Here is a 10003-nt window from a genome sequence, read left to right as displayed (position 1 = left end):
GTACTATGCATTCTGTATTCAGAATGCTATTATTTTCCCTTATAACCATGTTATAAGGGAAAATAATACAATCTACAGAACACCTAAGCCAAACCCGAACTTCTGTGAAGAAGCTCGGGTTTGGGTACCAAACATGCCGATTTTTCTCACGTGGCGTGCAAAACGCATTCCAATTTTGCACTTGCGCAGAAAAATAGTGCATGTTCCCGCAACGCACCCGCACCTTTTCTCGCAACGCCCGTGTGAAACCAGCCTAACAGTAGAGGGATATTGTTGATCCGGGGAAGAATCTGCCACCCTGTCCCTCCCCTATTCTATACACTTCATTTCTGCTTGTTCGCGCTAGCTGTTGTGTATAGGCACAGGCCCACCACAAGTTCAGTAAAGGGCCATTTACATGGGCCGAGAATCTAGCATTTATAGTTTTTTGACATTGGGCGGTGTAAATGTTCCGGCGATTACACGATGAACGAGCATTGTTTGTGCGCACGCAAAAATGATCATTTACCGGCAGCAGATCTTGCCGTGTAAACACGACCTCCTGCCGGCAAACGAGTTCTTAGGGGGATGAGAGATGGCATTAGCAATCGTTCCTCCCCATATCTTGGAGGAGATCACTGCATGTAAATGCACCAGTCTCCTCCGCTAGCGATCAGCAGATTGTTGGGAAGGATCACTACCTTCTCGACAATCTGCTGTAATATCGTCCTGTGTTAAGGAACCTCAAGTATTAGTTTATGAAGAGATAATTTCCCTGACCGTAAAGACGAAATGATTATAAATTACAGGCAATGGCGCTATTAGTACAAAAATAAGATTAGAAGGTGATTTGAACACATATAGTATAAAGTGTAGTGCGTGTCCGGAAGGGGGATCCAGGCAATCTTCCTTAGGCCTCATGCACACGACCGTTTTTTTTTACGGTCCGCAAAAACGGGGTCCGTAGGTCCGTGATCTGTGACCGTTTTTTCATCCGTGGGTCTTCCTTGATTTTTGGAGGATCCACGGACATGAAAAAAAGTCGTTTTGGTGTCCGCCAGGCCATGCGGAGCCAAACGGATTCGTCCTGAATTACAATGCAAGTCAATGGGGACGGATCCGTTTGACGTTGACACAATATGGTGCAATTGCAAACGGATCCGTCCCCATTGACTTTCAATGTAAAGTCTGGAGTCCCTTTTATATCATCGGATCGGAGTTTTCTCGAATCCGATGGTATATTTTAACTTGAAGCGTCCCCATCACCATGGGAACGCCTCTATGTTAGAATATACTGTTGGATATGAGTTACATCGTGAAAATTCATATCCGACAGTATATTCTAACACAGAGGCGTTCCCATGGTGATGGGGACGCTTCTAGTTAGAATATACTACAACCCCCCCCCCCCCAGTTTGAATATCATTGGTGGCCAGTGCGGCCCCCCCTCCCTCCATCTATTGTAATAATAATATTGGTGGCACAGTGTGCGCCCCCCGGCCCCCCCTCCCTCCCTCTATTGTAATAATAACATTGGTGGCCAGTGTGCTGCCTCCCCCGGCCCCCCTCCCTCACTCTATTGTAATAATAACATTGGTGGCCAATGTGCGGCCTCCCCCGGCCCCCCTCCCTCCCTCTATTGCAATAATAACATTGGTGGCCAGTGTGCGGCCTCCCCTCTCCCCCCCCGGATCATTGGTGGCAGCGGAGTTCCGATCGGAGTCCCAGTTTAATCGCTGGGGCTCCGATCGGTAACCATGGCAACCAGGACGCTACTGCAGTCCTGGTTGCCATGGTTACTTAGCAATAGTAGAAGCATCATACTTACCTGCTGGCTGCTGCGATGTCTGTGTCCGGCCGGGAGCTCCTCCTACTGGTAAGTGACAGGTCTGTGCGGCGCATTGCTAAATGAACTGTCACTTACCAGTAGGAGGAGCTCCCGGCCGTACACAGACATCGCAGCAGCCAGCAGGTAAGTATGATGCTTCTACTGTTGCTAAGTAACCATGGCAACCAGGACTGCAGTAGCGTCCTGGTTGCCATGGTTACCGATCGGAGTCCCAGCGATTAAACTGGGACTCCGATCGGAACTCCGCTGCCACCAATGATCGGGGGAAGGGGGGGGGGCCGGGGGAGGCCGCACACTGCCACCAATGTTATTAATGCAATAGAGGGAGGGAGGGGGGGCCGGGGGAGGCCGCACACTGCCACCAATGTTCTTATTACAATAGAGGGAGGGGGGGCCGGGGGAGGCCGCACACTGGCCACCAATGTTATTATTACAATAGAGGGAGGGAGGGGGTGCCTGGGGGGGGGGGGGGTGCACACTGTGCCACCAATGTTATTAATACAATAGAGGGAGGGGGGCCGTACTGGCTACCAATGAAATTTAAACTGTGGAGTGAGGGGGGTCTGCCCCCTGCTGCCTGGCAGCCCCGGATCTCTTACAGGGGGTTATGATACGCACAATTAACCCCTTCAGGTGCAGCACCTGAGGGGTTAATTGTGCTGATCACAGCCCTCTGTAAGAGATCGGGTACAGGCAGCAGGGGGCAGTCATGTACACAGTTCGTTGTATATTCTAACTAGAAGCGTCCCCATCACTATGGGAACGCCTCTGTGTTAGAATATACTGTCGGATCTGAGTTTTCACGAAGTGAAATCAGCAGATCAGCAGATTGTTGGGAAGGATCACTACCTTCTCGACAATCTGCTGTAATATCGTCCTGTGTAAAGGAACCTCAAGTATTAGTTTATGAAGAGATAATTTCCCTGACCGTAAAGACGAAATGATTATAAATTACAGGCAATGGCGCTATTAGTACGAAAATAAGATTAGAAGGTGATTTGAACACATATAGTATAAAGTGTAGTGCGTGTCCGGAAGGGGGATCCAGGCAATATGGTGCAATTGCAAACGGATCCGTCCCCATTGACTTTCAATGTAAAGTCTGGAGTCCCTTTTATATCATCGGATCGGAGTTTTCTCGAATCCGATGGTATATTTTAACTTGAAGCGTCCCCATCACCATGGGAACGCCTCTATGTTAGAATATACTGTTGGATATGAGTTACATCGTGAAAATTCATATCCGACAGTATATTCTAACACAGAGGCGTTCCCATGGTGATGGGGACGCTTCTAGTTAGAATATACTACAACCCCCCCCCCCCAGTTTGAATATCATTGGTGGCCAGTGCGGCCCCCCCTCCCTCCCTCTATTGTAATAATAATATTGGTGGCACAGTGTGCGCCCCCCGGCCCCCCCTCCCTCCCTCTATTGTAATAATAACATTGGTGGCCAGTGTGCTGCCTCCCCCGGCCCCCCTCCCTCACTCTATTGTAATAATAACATTGGTGGCCAATGTGCGGCCTCCCCCGGCCCCCCTCCCTCCCTCTATTGCAATAATAACATTGGTGGCCAGTGTGCGGCCTCCCCTCTCCCCCCCCGGATCATTGGTGGCAGCGGAGTTCCGATCGGAGTCCCAGTTTAATCGCTGGGGCTCCGATCGGTAACCATGGCAACCAGGACGCTACTGCAGTCCTGGTTGCCATGGTTACTTAGCAATAGTAGAAGCATCATACTTACCTGCTGGCTGCTGCGATGTCTGTGTCCGGCCGGGAGCTCCTCCTACTGGTAAGTGACAGGTCTGTGCGGCGCATTGCTAAATGAACTGTCACTTACCAGTAGGAGGAGCTCCCGGCCGTACACAGACATCGCAGCAGCCAGCAGGTAAGTATGATGCTTCTACTGTTGCTAAGTAACCATGGCAACCAGGACTGCAGTAGCGTCCTGGTTGCCATGGTTACCGATCGGAGTCCCAGCGATTAAACTGGGACTCCGATCGGAACTCCGCTGCCACCAATGATCGGGGGAAGGGGGGGGGCCGGGGGAGGCCGCACACTGCCACCAATGTTATTAATGCAATAGAGGGAGGGAGGGGGGGCCGGGGGAGGCCGCACACTGCCACCAATGTTCTTATTACAATAGAGGGAGGGGGGGCCGGGGGAGGCCGCACACTGGCCACCAATGTTATTATTACAATAGAGGGAGGGAGGGGGTGCCTGGGGGGGGGGGTGCACACTGTGCCACCAATGTTATTAATACAATAGAGGGAGGGGGGCCGTACTGGCTACCAATGAAATTTAAACTGTGGAGTGAGGGGGGTCTGCCCCCTGCTGCCTGGCAGCCCCGGATCTCTTACAGGGGGTTATGATACGCACAATTAACCCCTTCAGGTGCAGCACCTGAGGGGTTAATTGTGCTGATCACAGCCCTCTGTAAGAGATCGGGTACAGGCAGCAGGGGGCAGTCATGTACACAGTTCGTTGTATATTCTAACTAGAAGCGTCCCCATCACTATGGGAACGCCTCTGTGTTAGAATATACTGTCGGATCTGAGTTTTCACGAAGTGAAATCAGCAGATCAGCAGATTGTTGGGAAGGATCACTACCTTCTCGACAATCTGCTGTAATATCGTCCTGTGTAAAGGAACCTCAAGTATTAGTTTATGAAGAGATAATTTCCCTGACCGTAAAGACGAAATGATTATAAATTACAGGCAATGGCGCTATTAGTACGAAAATAAGATTAGAAGGTGATTTGAACACATATAGTATAAAGTGTAGTGCGTGTCCGGAAGGGGGCTCCAGGCAATATGGTGCAATTGCAAACGGATCCGTCCCCATTGACTTTCAATGTAAAGTCTGGAGTCCCTTTTATATCATCGGATCGGAGTTTTCTCCAATCCGATGGTATATTTTAACTTGAAGCGTCCCCATCACCATGGGAACGCCTCTATGTTAGAATATACTGTTGGATATGAGTTACATCGTGAAAATTCATATCCGACAGTATATTCTAATACACAGAGGCGTTCCCATGGTGATGGGGACGCTTCTAGTTAGAATATACTACAAACCCCCCCCTCCCCAGTTTGAATATCATTGGTGGCCAGTGCGGCTCCCCCTCCCTCCCTCTATTGTAATAATAACATTGGTGGCACAGTGTGCGCCCCGGCCCCCCCTTCCTCCCTCTATTGTAATAAGAACATTGGTGGCCAGTGTGCTGCCTGCCCCGGCCTCCCTCCCTCACTCTATTGTAATAATAACATTGGTGGCCAATGTGCGGCCTCCCCCGGCCCCCCCTCCCTCCCTCTATTGCAATAATAACATTGGTGGCCAGTGTGCGGCCTCCCCTCTCCCCCCCGGATCATTGGTGGCAGCGGAGTTCCGATCGGAGTCCCAGTTTAATCGCTGGGGCTCCGATCGGTAACCATGGCAACCAGGACGCTACTGCAGTCCTGGTTGCCATGGTTACTTAGCAATAGTAGAAGCATCATACTTACCTGCTGGCTGCTGCGATGTCTGTGTCCGGCCGGGAGCTCCTCCTACTGGTAAGTGACAGGTCTGTGCGGCGCATTGCTAAATGAACTGTCACTTACCAGTAGGAGGAGCTCCCGGCCGTAAACAGACATCGCAGCAGCCAGCAGGTAAGTATGATGCTTCTACTGTTGCTAAGTAACCATGGCAACCAGGACTGCAGTAGCATCCTGGTTGCCATGGTTACCGATCGGAGCCCCAGCGATTAAACTGGGACTCCGATCGGAACTCCGCTGCCACCAATGATCGGGGGGGGGGGGGGGGGGGGTTGGCCGCACACTGCCACCAATGTTATTAATGCAATAGAGGGAGAGAGGGGGGGCCGGGGGAGGCCGCACACTGCCACCAATGTTCTTATTACAATAGAGGGTGGGGGGGCCGGGGGAGGCTGCACACTGGCCACCAATGTTATTATTACAATAGAGGGAGGGAGGGGGTGGCTGGGGGGGGGTGCACACTGTGCCACCAATGTTATTAATACAATAGAGGGAGGGGGGCCGCACTGGCTACCAATGAAATTTAAACTGTGGAGTGAGGGGGGTCTGCCCCCTGCTGCCTGGCAGCCCCGGATCTCTTACAGGGGGTTATGATACGCACAATTAACCCCTTCAGGGGCAGCACCTGAGGGGTTAATTGTGCTGATCACAGCCCTCTGTAAGAGATCGGGTACAGGCAGCAGGGGGCAGTCATGTACACAGTTCGTTGTATATTCTAACTAGAAGCGTCCCCATCACTATGGGAACGCCTCTGTGTTAGAATATACTGTCGGATCTGAGTTTTCACGAAGTGAAAACTCAGCTCTGAAAAAGCTTTTATGCAGACGGATCTTCTGATCCGTCTGTATGAAAGTAACCTACGGACACGGATGCCAATCTTGTGTGCATCCATGTTCTTTCACGGACCCATTGACTTGAATGGGTCCGTGAACCGTTGTCCGTCCAAAAAATAGGACAGGTCATATTTTTTTGCCGGACAGGATACACGGATCACGGTCTCGGCTGCAAAACGGTGCATTTTCCGATTTTTCCATGGACCCATTGAAAGTCAATGGGTCCGCGAAAAAAACGGAAAACGGCACAACGGCCACAGATGCACACAACGGTCGTGTGCATGAGGCCTAAATCCATGAAAGGAAAAGGAAATGGAACCTTTGAGCTAATTTCTCCAGTATAATAGGATGTAAAAATTATAACACTTAAAGATCATTTGTTTCCTGTAGCCATCTCTCCTGTAACAGCAATTATCAGGAGCCATTTGCTTTGACTCCTATTGATACTTGTACTGTAGCTACTGTCTCACTGTGAAACATATAGAATTGTTATAAAAAGAACGAGGATGTGATTTATGCAAATTCTGTATTTTGGCAAATGATTCACTGAATCTCATTTCCAATTTTAAATTGTGTAGGATATTAAGCAAGCCAGGCAATCAAAGACCCAAGGGAGACCATTTGGATCCTAGTGCTTAAAGGATGAAATCTGAAATTTAACCAGACACCAACCTTTGCTTAGCAAATCCTTTAACCACTGAAAGATGCGGCCTATCTTTGCCTTAAAGAAGCACGCAGAGATTTTTTCTCTTTGTCTATATAGTGCAGGATAGAACAATATTAAAGTATAAAATAGAGGCTTTTGCGTAAGCCTTGTGTATACCTGTTTAAGGGTACTTTCACACTAGCGTTGTTAGAATCCGGCAGGCAATTCCGTTGCCGGAACTGCCTGCCGGATCCAGAAATCCGTATGCAAACGGATATCTTTTTTTTCCGGATACGGATTCGTTAGACTTATTCATTGAAATACCGGATCCGTTTTTCTGGTATCATCTGGAATAACAGATCCGGTATTAAATTTTTTCAAAGCTAGAAAGAACTGTGCATGCGCAGACTGGAAAACCGGATCCGTCGATCCAGAAATTTCCGGAACACTTGGTACCGGATCCGGCATTAATATATTTCAATGGAAATGAATACCGGATCCGACAAGTGTGGTAGTGTTCCGGGATTTTGGCCGGATAAAATACCACAGCAAGAGGCGGTATTTTGTCCGGTCAAATACCATACAAGGGATGGAACGGAAGACATCCTGATGCATACTGAACGGGTTGCTTTCCATTCAGAATGCATTGGGACAAAACGGAAGTGTTTTTTTCCGATATTGAGACCCTTTACTGGATTTCAATACCGAAAAAGAATAACGCTAGTGTGAAAGTACCCTTATTTGTTGTGTCATTTGTGGGTTGTCAACCATCTTGATTCCTTCTTCCCTCAGATTTGTTTTCCTAATGAATCATACATTTCCCATTATGCCTGGCTTTGCAGAGACAGATGGGGCAGAGTCTCATCAAACTGCACTACTTATGGGCAGCCATAACAGATCAGTGACACAGCTGCTGTCCCCTCACACTGTAGGGTCTCCATGTATTCCTATGTGATGTCATGTAGCTTGAGTCGGTCTATCCTATCATCTCTCTCTTCTGTCAGATCTTACATGCAGGAGGCAAGGAGTCCAGTATGAAACTACATCTCATAGAACTACACTGAAGAGTCAGTATACACAGATAGTATAGGCCAGTGTTTCCCAACCAGTGTGCCTCCAGCTGTTGCAAAACTATAACTCCCAGCATGCCCGGACAGCATTTGGCTGTGCGGGCATGCTGGGACTTGTAGTTTTGTAACAGTTGGAGGCACACTGGTTGGGAAACACTGGTATAGGCAATGTGAGTCAGAAAGTTTATATAACTGCAGCTAATCACTGTATGCAGTTTTTTAGATAGGTGGGACACTATATCTTCAACAGAGTACAGAGAGACAAGGAGAGTGGAGAGGGGAGGGATCTGAGAGCTGCCGGGGGTGGGGGGTGGGGGATTTGATAGGTGATGATGTCATCTTGTAGTTCACAGGAAGTCTGCCAGGAGAGACTGAGTTCCTGTTTACACATAAGAGCAAGCTCTGAGACGCTGGTCAGACTTGACTTGAGATGGCTGGTCACATGATCCTGTCTCCATAATGAAGACAAGATCAAAATGTATAGATTCACCTGAATTAGGGTGAAACACTATTAGAATACTGGTGAGGAGTTAGTAATAAAGGTAAAAAAAAAAAAAAACTGGAGTGTTTCTTTAACCCCTTAAGGACTCAGCCCTATTTCACCTTAAGGACTTGGCCATTTTTTGCAAATCTGACCAGTGTCCCTTTAAGTGCTCATAACTTTAAAACGCTTTGACTTACCCAGGCCGTTGTGAGATTGTTTTTTCGTCACATATTGTACTTCATGACACTGCTAAAATTGGGTCCAAAAAGTTAATTTTTTTGCACAAAAAAATAAAATTTTTACCACATTTTTTGAAAAATTAGCAAATTTCAAAGTTTCAGTTTCTCTACTTCTGTAATACATAGTAATACCCCAAAAAATTGTGATGGCTTTACATTCCCCATATGTCTACTTCATGTGTGTAGCATTTTGGGAATGATATTTTATTTTTTGGGGATGTTACAAGGCTTAGAAGTTTAGAAGCAAATTTTGATATTTTTCAGAAATCTTCAAAATCCCACTTTTTATGGACCAGTTCAGGTTTGCAGTCATATTGTGAGGCTTAGATAATAGAAACCTCCCAAAAATGACCCCATTCTAGAAACTACACCCCTCAAGGTATTCAAAACTGTTTTTTCAAACTTTATTAACCCTTTAGGTCTTCCACAAGAGTTAATGGCAGATGGAGAAACAATTTAGAAATTTCTATTTTTTGGAATATAATCAATATAATCAATTTTTTCCAGGAGTAAAACAAGGGTTAACTGCCAAACAAAACTCAAAATGGGTTGCCCTGATTCTGTAGTTTGCAGAAACACCCCATATGTGGTCGTAAACTACTGTTTGGCCAAACGGCAGGACATAGAAGGAGGGGAACACCATATGGGTTTTGGAAGGCAGATTTTGCAGGACTGGTTTTGTTTATACCATGTCCCATTTGAAGCCCCCTGTTGCACCCCTAGAATAGAAATTTCAAAAAAGTGACTTTATCTAAGAAAGTACACCCCTCAAGGTATTTAAAACTGGGTTTACAAACTTTGTTAACCCTTTAGGTGTTCCACAAGAGCTAATGGCAGATGGAGAAACAATTTTGAAATTTCTATTTTTTTGAAAATTTTCCAATATAATCAATTTTTTCCAGGAGTAAAACAAGGGTTAACTGCCAAACAAAACTCAAAATGGGTGGCCCTGATTCTGTAGTTTGCAGAAACACCCCATATGTGGTCGTAAACTACTGTTTGGCCAAACGGCAGGACATAGAAGGAGGGGAACACCATATGGGTTTTGGAAGGCAGATTTTGCAGGACTGGTTTTGTTTATACCATGTCCCATTTGAAGCCCCCTGTTGCACCCCTAGAATAGAAATTTCAAAAAAGTGACTCCATCTAAGAAAGTACACCCCTCAAGGTATTCAAAACTGGGGTTACAAACTTTGTTAACCCTTTAGGTGTTCCACAAGAGTTACTGGCAGATGGAGAAACAATTTTGAAATTTCTATTTTTTTGAAAATTTTCCAATATAATCAGTTTTTTCCAGGAGTAAAACAAGGGTTAACTGCCAAACAAAACTCAAAATGGGTGGCCCTGATTCTGTAGTTTGCAGAAACACCCC

The sequence above is a fragment of the Bufo gargarizans genome, chromosome 6 (assembly GCF_014858855.1).
Source record: "Bufo gargarizans isolate SCDJY-AF-19 chromosome 6, ASM1485885v1, whole genome shotgun sequence".
Classification (NCBI taxonomy): Eukaryota; Metazoa; Chordata; class Amphibia; order Anura; family Bufonidae; genus Bufo; species Bufo gargarizans.
The sequence above is the reverse complement of the archived record's forward strand: the minus strand, read 5'-3'. Positions refer to the sequence as shown.